Raw genomic sequence first — 19,939 nt, 5'->3', positions numbered from 1 at the left:
AGACAAAGAGATCATTACTTCAGTTTTCTTTTGGAATGATGAGAGCCAACAGAAGTGAGAAAGGATTTTTTATTGTCATAAAATAAACAAAGAGCTTATGTTTTAAGAGGCAAACTGATGGTGTTTTCGTGCAAAATAGAAAGCGAGAACAGAAAGTCAAAATATTTCTAAAAGTCGGGTTCAGTCCCTTGGAAAATTAGTCATTTAGACCATTATAGTTATTTATCCAAATTTTTTTTTTTTAAAAAAAGGTTTAGATTGATGGTCTATCAACAGAGGAGCAGTGATTTAGGTCAGGCAAAATGGGAATAATCAACCATACAGAGAGAGGAGTCTGAAAGAGACACAGTCTTCGGCTCCACTACTGGAAGTCCCCTTGCATTCCTTTGGTCAAGGACCAGCCAGTAGTGGGGGTGCGTGGTTCTCCCAGTGGATATCCTGACTGTATGGCCATGAATGAAAGCATTCTAACTTTTCATTTGGACTGGCTTGGAATATTTTCCTTATCAATGGTGCCCCCCTCTCTAACCACCTAGTGTTTTTTGTATTTGTATTTATTCTGTATATCATTACATAGGTAACTTGCAAGCCTTAATATTAGACTGCAAATTCTTTCAGAGCAAGGAGCATTTCCTTTCTTTTTATTTCTATCACTAACCCAGCTCAGGATCTTCAACACTGGGAGCAATCAATAAAACTTCTTGAATGTACACTGGTAAACAACATATTTTACAGCAATAATCAACATTGAAACTATAGTGCATCAATAGCCTTATTGACATCCAAAGATGTCCTGGGATCCAACCATACCTATCTATCTTGCGGGACACTTTTCTGTGTCCCTCCATAAATTTATCACAAGGGCTCCAGGGTCTACCAAAATATAGAGGTCTCTTGATATCAAGAAGATAACAGTGGAGCATGCTAATTACCATATGGACCCATTATCTTTTTTGGGGGGAGGGTGACATTCTCTAAGCCACTTTGTCATTGTTCCTCTCTTGCAATCAAAGGGCTCCATATGTTTCACAACATCCTTCTCCACTTTTATATTGACTTGGAAGGAAAAATCCATCATTCAACAATGACACTTTGGAACTTTGATGTTTTTCCAATTAACGATCTTAGCTAAGAAATCAAGAGAGGCAGGACATGATAGAGGCAGGGTTACATTCACTCATCGTTTCACAACACCACTGTAAAGGAGTAAGAACCAAATAAGACTTTTGTTTTAGAAGGCGGGTTTTATTTAAAATTCACACACTCGGACTCAGTCTTATCTTTTTTTTTTTTCAAGCAGACTAAAAGAACAAACCAAAAAAAGTAACCTGAGAACATAGTACCTAAAAGTAGGTCATTTAAAAAAATTTTTTTAAAGTAGGCCATAAAAATTCTGACATAAAAAATACACGTAAAAACATGTATAAAATTTCCTTTCCTGATTGACATTAATATATCATTCCCAATAAGGTTCAAGTTTCATTTATTTTACTAAGCTAGTCAATGTATAAACTTCGAAAGTAAAAAGAAGTGGAGGGGAGGGGGAGAGAGATAGGAGGGTGAAGCTTATTAGGGTGCTCTTTTATAAGTTCCAAGGAAATTATTTCACTCTGTTCTTCTGCTCTGTCTTTTCCCTTCCCCTCCTCTACATCACATCTTATCCCCTGTTCTTTAACCAGAAAAATCTCAATGAGATCCAAATTGTTTCTCTCTCTCTCTCTCTCTCTCTCTCTCTCTCTCTCTCTCTCTCTCTCTGTATATACATATATAAGTCACACAGAGTTAGGTAGTTATTAAATGTTTGAGATCACATTTGAACTCAAGTCCTCCTGACTCCAGGGCAGGTGCACTATCCATTGTACCACCTAGTTGCCTCCCAAACTGTTCCTCTCTAGGGAAAAAAAAAATGCTGTGTAGTCATTGCTCAGCTCCCTTCAGATATGACAGGAGAATTGACTTCATTCTGATCTCGGATATTCCTTACTCCATTCATCAAACATGGAAACTGTTAGCATTTGGACCTTGAGTTTTAAAAACTTCAGCTTCCTCATAGGCAACACAAAAAGAAAATAGAAAAAGAAAGCATCCGTGTTCACAGACTGTTTCCAGTAGAGACAACAAAGACTCAACTGTAAAGTCTGAAAAATCATTCTAACAAACACAGTGCACAGCATAAAGGAGGTCTGGAAAATGCTGATGGATGCCTTACTCCTTCCCTCCTTCCCTTCCTTCCCTTCCCTTCCCTTCCCTTCCCTTTCCTTCCTTCCTTCCTTCCTTCCTTCCTTCCTTCCTTCCTTCCTTCCTTCCTTCCTTCCTTCCTTCCTTCCTTCCTTCCTAGTGTACCTGGTGGAGGTGTGAAGGACAATATATTTCAAGTTGCAATGGGCCCCAGAAGGTATCTAGTCCAACTCCGCCACCAGACAATTAGACAATGGGCCCCAGAGGGTATCTAGTCCAACTCCACCACTGGACAATGGAGGCAATGGGCCCCAGAGGTCCAGGTCTTTTCTCTTCATATCCCCATTGTTTCCACTCACTACGTTGCTGGATGGTCAGGTCTGAAGGGGCCTCCAAGAAGGTGGGGTGGAACACTGTCCCCACAGGCTATGATGGTGACATGAGGAAAAAAATCAAAAAGCCACTTGAAAACTCTTCAGTTCAAATACACAAACTGGCATTTCTAAAAGCCAGATATTGATCCTGTTCACATCTGTGTAACACAGCTTCCTTTCTGTTGTTGTTGGATCACTTTAGTCTCATCCAACCCTTTGTGATCTCAACTGGGGTTTTCCTGGCAAAGATACTGCAGGAATTTGCTATGTTCTCCAGATGGGGAAACTGAGGCCAACAGCTAGTAAGCGTCTCTGAGGTCAGATCTGAAATCTGGATGATGAATCTCCCTGCCCTCAGTCAGGTGTTGTATCCACTGGCCCCAAGCTGGGCAGTTGTAGAAATCTCAAAAGATGGGACTGTATTTATGCATACATGTGAGTATTTGCATGCCCATGTATGTTTGAGTGTATTTATGCATAGATGTGGATATTTATAATTACATGAAGGTCTGTATTTAGGAGTATTGGTGTGGGAATGCATATTTTTGTGTATTTGTGCAAGCATGTGCATTTTTGCACCTGCATTGCTACACAGACACACACATAACATGCATGCACACACATGTGTGGCTCCCTGGCCTTCACAAACAGCACAAGATGACCACTTCCCCTTCCCCTGAGCCCCCAGACCACAGTACTGCTTGGTGTTCTCTACCCCTCGGTCTAAGGCATCCAGTACAGAGGAATAGTCTCAGCTTGACCCAAGGATGTGGGTTCTAATCCTAACTAGGTCCTTCCATGCTGCAAGACCCTGGGTAAATCACTTAATTTCCTGCCCACCAGCCAAGTGGCAGCCAGGTTTCCTTCCCCAAAGTCTCAGGTCCCATGGTCTGAGGTTTGCATTTGGAGTTAGAGCTTTCCCCTTTCTGATTTTGGGAGGCGGGGGAGAAGACCAAGTTGAGTCAACATGCCACTTCCAGTGATTTCTGCTTCCTCGATGCTGGGGGGATGAGGCCTCAGACCCAAGGCCAGTTGTGGGAGTGGGGCCGTTCTTGGCTCAGCGAAGCTCTGGAATGAGGAGGACCTCTTCTGAGGGACCCTGGGAGGTCTATGTGTCTGCTGGGGTATTTGGGGAGGTGAAGCTCCCACTTTCTGAGGCCCTGCAGTCAGAGTCTGGCACAGAAGCCCCTTTGTGTGGAGCCCCCAAGACAGGTGGGGCTCCACTCCGTCCTGGGTGAGGCCTCCGAGTGTGACCCCCACGACAGGCTGGGAAAGGCTGTGCGGCCCTCGGCAGCCCGGGCTTCTCCTGCTGCAATTTCAGAATCTTTTCATGAGTTCTTAAAGATGAATCCCAGGACGGGATCTGCAAATATCAATCAACACAGCTGCAAAAGTGCTTTTAGGAGAGGGCTGCCTCTTCAGACACCAGAAACTTGGGGCAAACGATGCTTCTTGTCTTCGTAGTGGAAGGGGGGGGCGAATTGAAAACATACATGCACATGCATCCACACACACACATGTGCAAACATGTGTGCAGACACAGACAAGGGCATGGCATGGGATTCAATCCCAGATACAAGGATTTCCTAAGTGGGGAGATGCCCACTCCCCTTTGGGGAGTCTCAGACTTGCGTGGCTGGGGTGTGCTGTGGAAGGTTTCCCAACTTCAAGGCCAACTCTGACCACCACACTATGATTCTCAATTCGAAATAAACTATATAAAACATTACTGTTGTTCGGTCTTTTCAGTCATGTTCGACCCCATTTGGGGAGGCTGGCCATTTCCTTCTGCAGCTCATTCTACAGATGAGGAAACTGAGGCAAACAGGGCAAAGTGAGTTGCCCAGGGTCTCACAGCTAGTAAGAGTCTGAGGTTGCATTTGAAGTCAGAGTCAGACACTCTATCCACTGAGTCATCTAGCTTTCCGTTTTATATAAGATAAATAGATGAAATGTAACTTATATAATTTTACACAAGTAATATGGAATGTTAGACTCGTCCATAAACTGTACAAATACATTATGTCATCCCATGAATTGCACTGACATGAGTCCTCTGCTAGGGTTGGTCTTGGTTCATAATTGTTAATTTATGATTGAGGGAGATACAAGGTGGGGGGGGGCACTGGCTTCTGCTTCTCCCAAATTAGCCTGGGAGTCTTCTTGCATGAGAAAAACCCATGATGCATACTTGTCTTCCCCCATCAATATTCAATTCACGTTTATCTCCACTTAGACCCATGTATGGCCATTGGGATTATTGATGACCCTTTCTAGCTCTCAGTTGACCATGAGCCAGTGACAAAGGCAAGATCTGAAGCTGGATCTCTCCCTCTGAATCCCAGTTCATCCCTGAAACCACAGCAGACTAAATGATCGATAATATAATTTACACACTGAGAGAAAGGGGAGAGGTCTGGGTAGGGCATTGAGGGAAATTTTAGACAAGAGTCCAGGAAAGGGTCTCTGGGAGGAAGGAGGAAGATGAGATGTAATGGTCGAGATTCCCCCTTCTCTAAGCCCCCAGGACTGCACAGACCTTCAAGGTAGGATCAGGAACTTGTCAACAGCTACCCCCCACCCCCACGATGTCCAAGGATTAATGACTGGTGTAAAGTATATGATCATCCAGGGTAGAGGGCAGCATGGACAGGACCAAGGACCCACCTACCACCTCCAAGACTGGTCAGATCACTCCATCTCCCCCTGACCCATCATGCCATCATCTATAAAATAAGAGGGCACTTAATGGGAGGACCCCTGTAGGGCAGGGGGGACTTAACTACAGACATTAGTTGTCATTACAATTGATTGATTGGTTGACTGATTGATTTACTTTGGTTTTGACTCTGTCCCATCTGTGCCTGTCCCTGAATGGAAAGACCCGCCCCCCCCCCAAGTGGCAGTGTTAGCAACGAGGGGAGAAGACCCTGGAGGCCCGAAGGCCAGGCTCAGCAGACTCAGACGGCAACGGGGAGCTCCGGAAGGATTCTGAGTAGCGGGATCACAGGCTCAGGCCTGCGCATGAGGAAGATTCCTCAGGCGACTGGGCCTGGGCCAGAGGCAGGAAAACCAACGGGTGAAGCCTACACCAAACCAGCCAGGCAGGAGACAGTGAAGGCCTGGAAGAGGGCGGGCAGGAGATGCGCCAAGAAGGCAGCCCCAACAGCCTTGGCAGGGGACCCGAGAGAGAGCGAGTGATGAGTCAAAGCCGACTGAGGTTCGAACCCCGGGGACAATAATCAGAAATTAGAAGACAGGAGGCAAGGTGGGTTGGATGGGGGAGGGGGGAGGCAAGGTGGGATGGGGGGGCGGGGAGACAGAGTTCAGCTTGGGACATGATGAGGCAGAGCCGCTGGCAAGACGTCCGGGCGAAGATGTCTAGCAGGCAGCTGGAGAGCCCAGCCCTGAAAGAGGCTCGGAGGCACCCTGATAACAGGAGAATTCTTAGAGAGGAAATCCTTTGCCTTGCTGCCTCTGGTCTTCGATTACTGGGATCCAGGCAGCTCATACCCCGGCAAACCTGAAGAAAGCGATGACCACCACTGGCCGTGACCTTGGGCAACACAACTTCAACGAGCTTCGGTTTCCTCATCCATAAAATGGGTTTTAAAGAGAGTTCCCAGTAGAGGAAAACTATGAACCCCAGCTGAGATAACCAGAGATGGAGGACGTGAGCTATCATCATTTTTCACAATAATTCATGAGGTTTGACTGTCCGTGGCTTTTCAGTATCATTCAGTCTGAAATTATTAAGAGGCCATGGGCCAGGGATTGCTGAGGGTCTGTTTTGATCCACTGGCTAATATTTCAAGGAAAGAAGAAGGAGGGGGAGTGGGAAAAGAACTTAAGCAGGTTAGCTTACAATTTGGTAGTGGTCTTGTGGCTATAGATCTTTTAAAACCTCTTAAAGACAAAGGTAGAATAAGATTCATCACTGGGTGAAGTGCAGAGATGGGGTAGAGGCAATCAACCCTGTAAGGGCACCAGTCCTCCGGAAGGTGTCTCGGGATGGTATGATGGTTTCATCTGGTTCACCAATACACCTCCAAAAACTACAAGGGTTTCAGGAAGTCAAGGGTGGGTAGGGCTCTCACTAGGTCCTCAGATTTGGGGTCTCCCTCCTCCCCCCAGTGATGTCTGTCCACTGGGAGTCCATCTCTCATTACATGGAAAGAAGTCAGGGCAAGAGGCGTAGCTTCCCAGCCCACTTTTTCAGTCCACGTCCACCCCTTTTCAACATCACTGGAAGACAGTCCAAAGTGGGCGAGACCTTAGAAAAAGTGATGCAATGGAAGGAGATGAAGACACCAGAATAAGAAGCCAGCTCCAGAAATAGGGTGCAACACAAGGGAAGGTCCGGAGACTAAGGCAGCCCCCAGTGGCACACTGGGGACAACTTAAATCCCCCAACTTACACCTTCCCCAGGTCCACCTCCCCAAAAGAGTGTTTCACGAGTTTAATCAAACCACGGAAATCTGAATCTCGGGGGGGGCCAACAGAAAATAGAGCCCTGGAAAGGATTAGATGGAGCTTGTGATACAAATGAGAATCAGACCCTCTCGGAACAGGGAGCCGGGTTGGTACCACAGCTAGGGTCCAGAGAGAAGGGCCCCGGCTTTGCCTCCACAGTCTCACAGCAGGGCAGCCTCTCTTCCTTCCTTCAGCCCTCCACTTCCAAAGAGTGGGTGTCAGAGAAGCCGGTCCCTAGAGGAGGATTTTCTGGCTGGCTTATCCTGTGTATGAAATTGTTTTTAATTATTTTGTCTTGCTACGGCAGCCAGGAAATTTGTGACTCATCCTAGAAGCTCTTCCAAATTGTGCTCCAAGATTTCGCTCCAGTCCTTGCTGTAAACAAAAACGGGCCTGCTTGAAAGAACATTCCTCTCCTGCAGGCTGCACCCCAACTTTAGTTTGAGTTTGTAATCAACTTATCTCCGGGTTCCTTGCATACCTCACCCCCCGGTCTCCCTGGGTAGCCGGTGGACTCACTCTGGCAGGACGCAGGAAGGTGCTGGGGGTCCTTCAGAGGGTCCAGAGGACCTCTTGGGTAGCCCTCTGGAGCCCTGGGACATCCCTTTTTCTCTCGAGCCACATGGAGGCCAGCATTCCCACCAAAGGGAAGGACCTCAAAGGATAGAAAGTCTCAGAGGTGAGTGGTCCGGTCTTCCAGGAGAGACCCCAAACAGCAATGATTTATTCTGAAGGCAACTTGGAGAAAGGAGGCTTCTCTGGCCCAAGGCAAGGTCTTTCTTGGGGATTTCTGATGGAGGGAAGGATGAACTTGAGCGGTCCGTCTTAAGTGAGAAACAGTGAGAAATGGACGGCCAGACCACTTCAGTGTCTAAGAGGGAAACTATGTAAATAGTGAAATCTCTGACGGTTATCAATATAAACACAGATACACAGCTGCTGGGCAACAAAATAAGCCAGAAGGGTCTGAAACTCACATTTTCTAAACAAAATCCGAACTTAACTCTCTCAGCCCTCAAGTTCCGAGGTATTTACAATATTTTTAAAATCCAACTATTTTATTTTATATCAAAAGACCAATCAATGGAGAGAGAGAAGGGTCAGCCAGGGGAAAGGGTACTTGATGGAGAGTCAGAGAGAATTTAAGTATATATTATCAAGTGGATTTGGAAGCAATAAGACAAAATTATTTAAACATCCTATAATTCAGCAGATCCTCCCTACTTATTGTGTAACCCTGGGTGTCTTTCACGTTCTCTAAAATTTAGTTGTCCAAAGTATAAATAATCCCTTTCTAGCTCAAAATCATGAGCCATCTCCTTGTTCTGAGCCAGTGGGATTTCCCTGTCCAAAGTCTGAGGGAAGAACATTTTAAGGATGGGAAGCAAGGTTCCTGCCCTCAAGAAGCTTACATTTTATTGGGAGGAAGTAACACGTACACAGATAAATAGAAAATTGATACAAGATCATTTCTACTATCTTGGTTGAATTAGCCTCCCAAGGGGGGGAAAAAAAAAACATGAATTTCCCTTCTTTGGATAGAGGAGAACCATGGAAGGTGGAAGGTTGCTTCACCCCCAGTTCTCTTGCAGATAGCCTTGTGTATATTAGCTAATAATAAATGCTTACTGACCTTTACCAGGATGATTTCAATTGCAAGAGGGGAGATGATGAAGAAATCACAATCATGTCCAAAATCAAGTGGCATTCTTGAAGCTTTTTCAAAATAGTGGTGCCGAATTGCACCTGCCTACCCTACTCTGAGATGTGCCTCTATCTCTACCACCTTAGGCACCCTCTCCAGGCCTCAGTTTCTTCAGAAGGGGATTTTAAGTATCATTTTCTAAGATCTAAAGAAAGGCAGCCTGGCCCAAAGGAAGGTGTCCTCAGACCTTGAACCCTAAAAAAGTCACTTCTCTCTCAGGACCTCCCTGCCCCAATTTCTAAAATAAAGAGTTTGAATTAGATGGCTTTTAAGGTCCCCCTTCTATCTCTAAACCCTATGACTGTTCCTTTTGCTATTAGCATTTTATTATTCCAGGACATGGAAGAGATCTGGTATAATTTTAGAAATCATGATTCTAAAGTCAAAAAACCTGGGTTCAAATGACTCTTCAGCCTATGTGTCCTGAGAGCCAGTCACCAAAACCAGTTTCCTCATATTTTGAAGGGTCTCCAAAGTCCCAATGGTCTTGGTTGGGTTTGAGGATCCAAATTTCAAAGTATCCCTCCTTTCCTATTCCCCACCATCAGGATTCAGAGGCCATATCTGAATCTAGAAGCTCCAGAGTCTTCTTGGGGCAAACAGAAGGGAACGGGATGGATGTGAGACAGTTTCTGCTCAGGATCCTGGCTAGGGAAGAAAGTGGAAGGGATGTTGAAAGGGAGGAGCCAAGGCCAACCACCTGAAGTCCATCCAGTGGGAGCCTGCCCTCACTTCATGATGACGACCATCCTTCTGGGGTACTTTACTGGGGTTGAAAATCATTCTGCCATCTTGTTTATTTTGCCCTCACTCAATATAAGTCATTTGGGGAAAAAAACACAAACACCAGAATTAGGAGAAAGAGTGTACTGTATGAAGTCTGCAGATGAACACAGAAGTCATTCTTCCTTCCCAAGTCATCAGAAAATTTGAAAAAATGAAAAAAAGACCTCACCCATTCCACTGGACCAAGATTCTTTGAACTTGATGGTTTAAGAAAGCATTCATCTCTATAGAGTGAAACAAACTGAGCTCAATCAATTAATGAACTAGCACCATGTGCACACACAGTCAAAATGTGGAGCAGATCCACAGGGGTGGGTGTATACACACATGTGTAGAAAACTAAGAACTGTGTGTATGAGTGTGTGTGTGTCTGTTGACAGATGGATAGATGGAAGAGACAGACAGATAGATTATTTTTTTTTTTTTGTTAAAGTGAGGCATATTCTAGAGGGGAGAAGACAGACCAGTTAGGTGGGGAGAGGAGACTCTAAGATGAATGAAGAAATAACTCTAGACAGCAAACAACATTTCTGTTGACAGAGTCTCGTCCTGAACACCTGAGGCCTCCCGGAGCCGGGCAGGTGGAGGGCCTGTCCTCAGCTGCCACCGTGACTCAAATGAAGCTGATCCAAGCAGCTGCCAGGTTCTGGCATTTTTACAAGGTAAATGCAAACAGACCCTGCCCATGAGGAGATCCAGGATCCATTTAGCTGAAGCACTGGGTGTTGCATGCCAGCCCCTCGGGATGTGAAGCCAAAAAGGAAACAGAGGGAGCTTGCATCCCCCAAGGTGAGGAGAGAGAGAGAGAGAGAGAGAGAGAGAGAGAGAGAGAGAGAGAGAGAGAGAGAGAGAGAGATGAGAAAATACAAGGGATGCGAAAACCAGGCAGGGTCAGCCCAGAGAAGTAAATGGAACCTCGAACCCGGGACCAGGTGCAAGTGTAGGCTGGAGCTTTTTGCATTTAAAATCCCAGCTGGCAGGGTCATTCTGGACCACCAGTCCAGGGAGCCAGGACGCAGGACGCAATTCTTGCGGCTCTTCCATTCTGGCGGCCACATCCATCATACTACAGCACTTAACAGCCAATCATGGCTGGTGGACAAACAGCCCAATGGACAGCGGGTGATGTGACGCAGGCACGAAGGTGGCCAAATCCTGAATCTGCTGCCAGCCACCCAGTGATATCAGATAAGCCTGAGACCTGCAGGGCCTCAGTTGCCTCATTTGTAAACTGGGGTCCCTTCTAACTCAAACTCTGATTCTTTGGTCCTCACCCTGACCGTTGACCTCTTTCTGCTTGCTCCTAGAAGGCACCGGAGGATCAGTGGACGGAATGACCCAATGCAAAGGATGACCCTGCTTTGGGGAGGTCACTGAATGCCCCCTTTCAGAGGCACAGTACAAGGATGTCCATTTACATAACCAGGCTTGAGTTCTATAAAGTTGACATCATTCAAAATGTCTCATTTGCACCGCTGGCTCTGTGATCCCTTCTCTGTGATCCTCCCAAACTCTGTGTTTATGATTCTTGTGAAATCACCAAATAGAGATCTGAACCCAGATCTTCTGAAGACTGATCCAAGTGCTCTTTTCACCAGACCCACAGGGAGGCGAAAAATGTCTCTAAGACACAATATACTTTTTACAAGCATTGATTTGGGCCAAACCATGGCTTCCTATCTAAAATGTAAGATACCAAAATAGGAGGGAGGGGAGGAAAGGAAAAAAAAGAAAAGAATCCTTCCCGCCAGATAGCTGGATATTCCAAGCACACCTTTTTTGGTGAAATCCACCTTACTCCAGAAAGGTAAACAATGCTTCCATGATCAGCCACAACAAGGAGACAGTGGGGGTGATGGGAAGTCACCCCCATTTTTCTAGCTAGTGACTTTTAAGTTTCTATACCTGAATATTAGCTATAAATACTGTAATTTGATCATTCTTTTAAACTCAATATGGTACACCCATTACCTGAAAGGACAGCGCATCTACTGGAGCTATTTTTAAAATGGAAAAGAAAAGGGAAGGGGCCCATCTCCAAGAAAATGACAGTATGATGTTATCTCCCTAATTATACAAATGATGTTCCAGATACTCATGTGGATTCATATGCCCTTTAAAAACCTGATTTCCTAGGTAAAAGTTGCCTTCTGCCAATTTCTTCAGATTCACAATCACACATGAATTTTCGCCTTTACTCCCAACTCTTGCAACCCCTCTAAACATCCAAGCTAATATACAGACACATGCACATAGACATTAGGTTAATTTTATTTGAAGGATGATAATATTTAGCTTTTATAAGAGCAGCAAACTATTTTCCCCTTTCTTCTATGAGACATGACAAACCTCCAGTAATAACCTTAAAGATCTTCTCCCTCCCTCCCTCTCTCCTCTCCCTCCTTCCCTCCCTCTCCTCTCTCTCCCTCCCCATCTCCCTCTCTGTCTCTGTCTCTGTCTGTCTGTCTGTCTGTCTGTCTGTCTGTCTGTCTCTCTCTCTCTCTCTCTCTCTCTCTCTCTCTCTCTCTCACACACACACACACACACACACTTAAACTATCAAAATAAGCCCTTGAGCTCCAAGAAAATTTTTCACCCCAAATTTGCAACTTAATGTGGGTAATTTATGACATTCTTCTCAAATGACAGACAGCTGATTGGCTCAGATAAACTAATATAATAACTACTAATGATATCTAGTACATATATAGCGCTTTTAGACTGGCAGCGCACATTGTATGTGATGACTGGTTCTCCTAACAAGCCTTTGAAGTAGATCCTATCATCATCATCATCATCATCATCATCATCATCATCCCTGTTTACAGATGAGGAAACAGGTAGATATCACCATCATCATCATAATCATAATCATTATTATTACATTCCTGTTTTACACATAAGGAAACCGAGGCTTGGCATGGCTATGTGACTTTCCCAATGTCATACGGCTGGTAACCGAGGTAGAATTCTAACTCTGGTCTTCCATTCTTTGCTACAATGCCACCTAGCTACCTGCATGGGTTCAGACTCAAAAAGAAGAAGTATTAGGAAATCTGGACATCGGGAGCTATCCCAGAGGGGAATAGCCTGTCCCAGGAGATAGCCCCCTCACTGGGTCATGAAGCCAAGGTCAGACACCTCTTGGGGGTGGCTGCTGAGGGGACTCATGGTCAGGAGTGGGATGGACCAGGCACTGTCTGAGGCCCCTCCGAGGAGTCTGGTCTAAGGCAGAGCTGCCAACCACCCACACTGGTCAGCTTCCTGATGGGCAACGTGAGCTCCAAATTACACCGGAGATAGAAAAGACGAGTCAGGAGTAGAGGGGAGGCTGGGAAAGGCCCCTGGGCTGGCTTCAAGTCATCCAGGGTGCGCCTTCCCATTCTAGGGGAATGAAAACCATAAGTAAAAATGTGCTGTGGATTCCTTTTTCCTTCCGAATTCATGGCTCCGATTCTGTTTTCCCAAACCACAATTATTCTCATCAATGCTGTGTTTGGTCATCTAAATTTGTAAAAATGTGCTGCCTGTCAGCTAAAATTTCTGCAAGCCTTCGGGTCTGGGACGACTGACCAGTCATGTGAAAGAGGATCTCGGCCAGGACCACAACCTCACCGGTGATGAAGGAGGGCGGGCCAACGTCCTGTGAGGTAGGGAAAGGCTAATAACCACGGGGGCCTCTCTCTAGGAGACCGGACCCCCCAGGAGCCCACCCACCCATCCAACCAGCCCTCAGCTAGACAGGGACACGCATGGATGCTATACGCTGCCCCTGTTCTTGACCCTCCTCAGCTCCCCCCTCACCCTAAAATTTTCGGTGGCTCCCTACTGCCACTGCACAAGACTCCAAACTGGCGTTGGGATGCCCCTCTCCCCGCTTCCCTTGGACCATTCTCCAGTCCAGTCAAAATGAATGATGAGACTATCCCCCAGAGTTCGGTCTGACTTCAATGAATTAACCCAAGTTGGCTCCCTCATCAAGAATGCACCCCCCCCAACTGTTGCCCCTTCAGAGTCCAACAAAGGTGACATTCCTAGATCTCGGTGGTTAAAAACACTCCCTCCCTCCTTACAAATTCCTGGAATGTTTGCTTCTGAACCTCTCCTTTAATCTGTCACTCACTAAATCACATTTTATTTAACTCTATAGAAGCCTGGACTCATCTTTCTAAGGTCAAATCTGGCCTCAGACATTTACTAGCTCAGTGACCCTGGGTAAGTCACTTCACCCTGCCTGCCTCAATTTCCTCATCTGTAAAATGAACTGGAGAACGAAATGGCAAACTACATCAGTATCATTTCCAAGAACACCCCGAACAGGGTCATGAAGCCTTGGATACAAATAAAAAACAAATCTAAGTCCCTCTCCCAATCCTATTCCCGTTAGTAGAATGTAATTTCCTCCAGAATGAATATTATAGGTTTAAAAAAAACAAATGGATAAAAAATTTAAACTCAACTATATGGACTTAACACTTCAATCAAAATTTGTGTGATATTTTGGCTAGGGCATTGAACTTAAAGTCAGAAGGCCCCGAGTTCAAAAGTCACCTCAGCTACTAGCTGAGGTCAGTTACTAATCATTCTGTGCCTCAGTTTCTAAAGATGCAAAACAGGTTGGCTTTGAGAGCTTCAGAAACCCCTCGGAACTCTGCAAGGATGATTCTCTGACCTTGAGAGTGATCTTCCAAGCTTGAATTTCCCAAGCTTCATGAATGTTGGGTTTGGGGTCATCTCCCAGAAGTTCACTCTGACAACATTAATGCACCCACCTTACCTGGGCCCACATGATTCTGATTTCCTGCTAAGTCTATATAATCTGAAAGCTTTTCATTCCATGTAACATGGAGATATTGAGTATACTGATTAGTCATATATATATATATATATATATATATATATACACATATATACATATTTTAAAAGTTCCACCAAATTTTAATTTAGGATCAATACTATATCTGGGAACTTAGCAATGCTCTGTATTCTGGCAATTTTTCCTGCCTAATTCTTCCAAGATATTTTGCCTTTTTTTTAAGTTTAAGAATTTGTCATCAGTCCATGTATATTATTTACTTTGAATATTTTTCTAAATAAATTTAGAGGTACCGACATTGCTTGCACGCTTCTAATTCCCCCCTCCTTTAAAAGTAACCTAGTAACCTCTTTGCAGGCGGGGGCAGATTAAGCTCTGAGAGGGAAGGGGGATGCTTCCTTTTTGTTCTTATGTTCTCAACACAGAAAAAAGTTGACTAACATAGTAGATGAGAACATTTAGTAAATGCTTGCTGATTTTTTTCACAAAAATCTAGTTAAAGCGGGTAGCAAAAACAGTAGAAGAGAATAAAAGAAATGAAACAAAATCACTGAAAATGAAAAAAAAATAAGGTTCAGAGGGGAAAAATGTTTTAGCATCTGGAGCAAGAGGGACTGGCTGTTTGCTGACTAAATGGGATCCGTGAATCAAACCCAAGTCCCAAGTGGGTTTTTCTCCCAAGTGAAGCTTCAGAACAAATCTACAAGAAGCAGAAGTACAAAGTTCTTACTTTTAAGTAAATGGTCCAAAGTCTTATTATTCTGTTGAATTTTCTGAAAATGAAGTTGAATCTACAGTGGAATCAGGCCCTGAGCTTTATCCTATACTTGGGATAAATCTAGACTTACTAAATCTTGAAAATTTTTCTCTATAATATAATTGGAATCAAATGAAAAGAAATTAAAATAATTATAGTAAAAGTTCAAGGCTGCTCTAAGTGGTGACTATATTTAGGATTATAAGGCAATGACAAACATTCTCAAAAGCTAAGATTAGATTACACTTCTCAATGTAAAAAATAACGAAGCAAGGGCTTAAACTGTTGTGGACACTCAACATTTCTGGTTTATCTGCTGCTGCACAGTAACTTTGGAAGAAGTTGACCTACAGTACTGAAATTCAGAACACCTGTAACTTGTGGTTCATTCTGAGACTCTGCAGTCAGCATGTAAGGGAAATTTCGACTCACAAATACCCAATGGCTCAATTTTCCTAGAAACTGGAAATCCATCTGATCTAACCGTTGAGGGGACTCAAGATAAAGTCTTCAATCATTGACGTAGAGCAGAAATGGACGTTAGACTTAAGTTTAAACAAAATTGTCCTCTCTGTGACTTCAAAAGTATCGCTGTCTACACCTAAGCCGTCCCATGAAGTTCAACTGACCCACTTCCACTCTTCCCTCCCTCCTGGGTCCACATTCTATGTGACATAAGAATTACCTGTGGACATGAACTATCCTGCTTCTGGAGGACAACATGGGCTTGTACGGGTAACTCACTGCTTTCTTTGCATTATGTGTCAAGTACAAATTGGAAGCGATATGATGTTCCACACTCAGGATGGCATTATACACAGTAAGTGCTTAACATAGGATCTTAATAGCAGATGGCAATGCTTAATAGAAGACACTGTACCAGTAGATGCTTAATAAAGTACCCTAATAGCAGAAGGCATTGGATGTGCTTAGTAAGGTGCCTTATTAAGTAGGTGCTTAATAAGATGCCTAAATGAGAATACTATTTCTGTTCAGTTGTTTCAGTAGCAATCAGCTCTTTATAAACCTTAAATAATAGTTTTAAATCCTTTATTAAAGTTTATTATCAATAACAGTAATTATTGGGTGGTTAGGTAGCACAGTAGATAGAGCAGCGGCCCTGGAGTCAGGAGTACCTGAGTTCAAATCCAGCCTCAGACATTTAATAATTACTTAGCTGTGTGGCCTTGGGCAAGCCACTTAACCCTGTTTGCCTTGAAAAAAAATTATGATAATTATTAATTGATAAATAATAGTCCCATAAAAAGGATTTTTTTAATGAATTAGTCTATAGTTGTTGGGTTTTTTAAAACCAAAATATTTGAGTCACTACCTCCGCACACTCAATCGCTCAAGAATTCTTTTGAAAGCTTCCCTTGGACGTTAGGTAGGCTCCCTCAGAGGTGGTTATGACAGAGGGTGGGGGAGGCCCCAAAACACATTCTTGAGGGAGAGGTGTGACATTAACAGCCAATCAAGTTCTTTTGGAGTTGGTCCCCAGAGACAGAGTCTTGAGCAAAGTCTGGAGAAGGAACTAGGAGGCTACCGCCAATCTGGTGTGGAATGCAGTGAGATGGCCGGCTGAGATGGGGCCGCTCTGAGCCAGGTTGACCCGACCTGACCAGACCGGATAGCCAGAGGCATGAAATTATTTGTGCATAAAAATTTCAAGCCAGACCCAGAGAACTGTTGCTTTATATTAACGACTCAAAGAGAGGCATTCTGGAGTAGTGGATAAAAGCAAGTTTTGGAGGTCACAGTAACCTGGCTAAGAGTCCTGCCCTCAAAATATTTGCTAGCTGCATAACCTTGGGTAAAACTGGTGAACCTTTTGGTGGTTGAGCTACAGACAAGTTCCTGATCTATATCAGGAAAGGGAGTTTCTACAAACTGATAAAATCAGAGTTATTAAAAAGAAATTCAATGGACTGTCTTTTTTCCTTTTCTAATGCAAGCTAAGAGTCAATTTTCTGCTCATTCCTTTATTGAGTAAACATACAGGATAAGTCCTATGCACCAATTATTACACCATTCACTAGGAGTCTAGGAATTGTCTTTGTCTTTCAAAAACTTGCAATTCAAACAAAAAAGTCACTAAACTGCGCATCAAAAGACTTGGGTTTAAATCCCAGCTCAGATGCTACTTATTAAATCATCTTCTTATTAAAACACAGTTATTATTTCTGTCCTTTACTTAACAGCTTAGAGTTAGCAAGAGTCTTTACCCCTGCCATCCCATCAGCTAATCACAAGTGAGGGAGTAGGCACTCTGGGTATACCCATCACCATGTTTCAGTTGTAGAAACTGAGTTTGGGTCTAGTACATGGCCACAGGGCTAGTTAAGTGTAAGAGGCAGAATTCAAGCCTGGATCTCCCATGAAGCCAAGGCTACTAAGGCTTTTCACCAAACTGCTCTGCTTCTTGGGGCTTTCTCCATCTGCAAAATAAGAAGGTAGGACCAAAGGACCCCAAGGTCCCTTCCACTGCTTTCTATGGTCCAACATAGTTTTGTTGGATTTTTGAAGAACAACCATAACCAACTGAGCACTTTTAAGGCCTACTGTGATCTTATGAGGAGGAACTTAAGAATGGGCTAACCAACTGACCTCCCTGGGCCTCAGTTTCCTTTTGAGGTCTCTTTGTGGCTCAAGAGCTACGGTCCATTAATAATGTAATACTGGAATTTGGAAGTCTTTCAAAAACTAGAGTATGAACTAAAATGGGAAATGGAGATCAATTCTGTTGGAAATGATGCTTAAAGGAAGGTGGAGACAAAAGCTAAATGGAAGATTAGGAAGGCTGAGTCCAGCACCCTGGACAAGGTCCCTGACCAACACACCAATCCACAGTAATTAGGGTCTACTCTGGGCAGGCTCTAGAGGCATCAGCTTTTTCATTTGTAAAGGCAGATATCAGGTCCTCGGGGAAAACACAGAGTCATAGCTGTCCTAGTCTTTCTACCAGTGTTACACATTGATGTTATGGTATGACCTCTGAAGGTTCTCTTGGCTCTAAACTCTATAAATCTTTGAGTCTACATTTCATGGTGTCAGGGATACTGAGGAAAATCAATGGGCAGACACAGGTGGACAGACAGGTGGGGTGTCTTGTCAGGCAAACAGGATGGCCTTGTCACTTTTTTAAAAGAGTCTTTCATAAATGAATCTGGACCGTGGTCCTTTTTATATTCCATTCTCCCAGTTCCCTTTTTAGTCATCTGCAGCTGTCACTCGGTGTCAAAATAGCCTCACAGAAATAGAGATTTCCAGACTGTTCAAGGTCCCCGGTGGCCTCCGGGGCAGCTGCACCAAGAGCCAGGTCTACTAAAATCAGTCAATGCAAAACATTATTTAATTTTAATTTATTTTCTGAAAACTTCCTTTCGTGTTGAGCGGTTTCATCAATATAATTCAGGATCCAATAAAAATTCCCTGATAGTCTTTACCAGGAAGGGCAGGAGCAGGGTTGACATAGATTCGCCCCTCATGCCCAGCCCAGATGTTAATAATCACAGAAGAGGACAGATAACAGAGGCCAAGCAATGTGATGATGATGTCTGAAGAAGAGATTCCCCTGTCTCCATCACCTTAATCCTTCTTGGAAGAGTAAAAAAAAAATGGGCTTGGTAGAACTAGAAGGGGAGAGGTGGCAGCAGAGAAGAGAGCCAGCCAGGGTGGGGTGGGGGGCTCGGAAGGGGAAGGGGACCCAGGTCCTCTGGGAGAAGCTGGAGGAAGCATCTTGGCCACACATGGTACCTGAATGTGCCTGGCTCTGCCCCCAACCTCGGGGGGTACAGGTGCAATGATAAATAGCAATTACTCATACTGTACCATCTTAGTTTAAAAAAAAAAAAACTAACTCTGCTCTGAGATACTATATCTATCACTTTTGCTATTACTGCTAGTCTTGCTCTCAGGATTCGCCCTGCTGGGGAAAGATGAGTCATAGTTTTGGAAGGGTAGATCCTCAGAATATTCTGGAATCTGGGTGAGGTTTTGTGGAAGCTGGGGTGGCGGGTGGCCTCAGGAAAACCACACATACACACACACACACACACACACACACACACACACATGCATGCATGCACCTAAAGAGACCTGGCATCTAGTTTTTCAGCTCTATTTCTCATTTAAAAAATTAGTTGAGATCACAGGGAGGAAATGATATCGCCTTTAAAAAAGCCTTCTCATATTCTTTGTGACCAAAACAACCCAACACGAAATGAAACTCAAGTTACAGGGAAAAAAAACAGAGTTTTATACTCTAAAGAGTTGAAATAGTGAAATCATTACTGTTTAGAACAATATACTTGTCACTAGCTTAGGATAGGAAGAAATAAAACAAAGTTTTCTGGAGCCCTCCGTGGGCTGCAATGGGCTGGGGAGGGGGTGGAGGTGCTAAGCACACATTCCCCCAAGGCCAGTGATGTGATCTGGAATTCGATACAGCTGATGATTTTAGTTTATTTGGTGTCATTGAGCAAGAAAAATGGAGAGGATTTGTGGAGAACAAATTTCCAATTTCAGCAATGGAAAATAAAAGAAAAAATTTTTTAAACAACGGAATGTTAAATCTAATTATGAGAAAATATATTTGCACTAGGGTTTCTAGGATCTAATTAATAAATATAAAGAAATTTTCCTCAATCTGGTGAAGCGCCTCCCAACCCTCTGTCTTTGCCTAGTCACATCCTAGCCGGTCAAGATGCTCCCTCTTTCCATTGCAGAAATAATTGACATCAATCCTACCAGTCCTCCTTAGGGCAAGACTGAAACCTCCCCACTGTCCCCACTTTAACCTAAACACTTTCTCATGTCCCTCAGATGGAAATGTCTTAGCACCCAAGGC

General features: G+C 44.1%; 1 protein-coding gene and 1 long non-coding RNA gene across 2 annotated transcripts in view; one reads left to right on the top strand and one right to left on the bottom strand.

The window, feature by feature from the left end:
- The window catches only part of FNDC3B (fibronectin type III domain containing 3B), a 351,337-nt gene that overhangs the window by 188,290 nt on the left and 143,108 nt on the right, over positions 1 to 19,939 (bottom strand). The window lies entirely within an intron of this gene.
- Positions 6,856 to 11,334, top strand: LOC141490727 (uncharacterized). The gene is made up of 3 exons (XR_012469320.1): positions 6,856 to 7,705; positions 10,058 to 10,179; positions 10,825 to 11,334. It is a non-coding gene; the product is annotated as an uncharacterized LOC141490727 (long non-coding RNA).

Source organism: Macrotis lagotis, chromosome 6, assembly GCF_037893015.1.
Source record: "Macrotis lagotis isolate mMagLag1 chromosome 6, bilby.v1.9.chrom.fasta, whole genome shotgun sequence".
Lineage (NCBI taxonomy): Eukaryota > Metazoa > Chordata > Mammalia > Peramelemorphia > Peramelidae > Macrotis > Macrotis lagotis.
The sequence above is the reverse complement of the archived record's forward strand: the minus strand, read 5'-3'. Positions and strand labels throughout refer to the sequence as shown.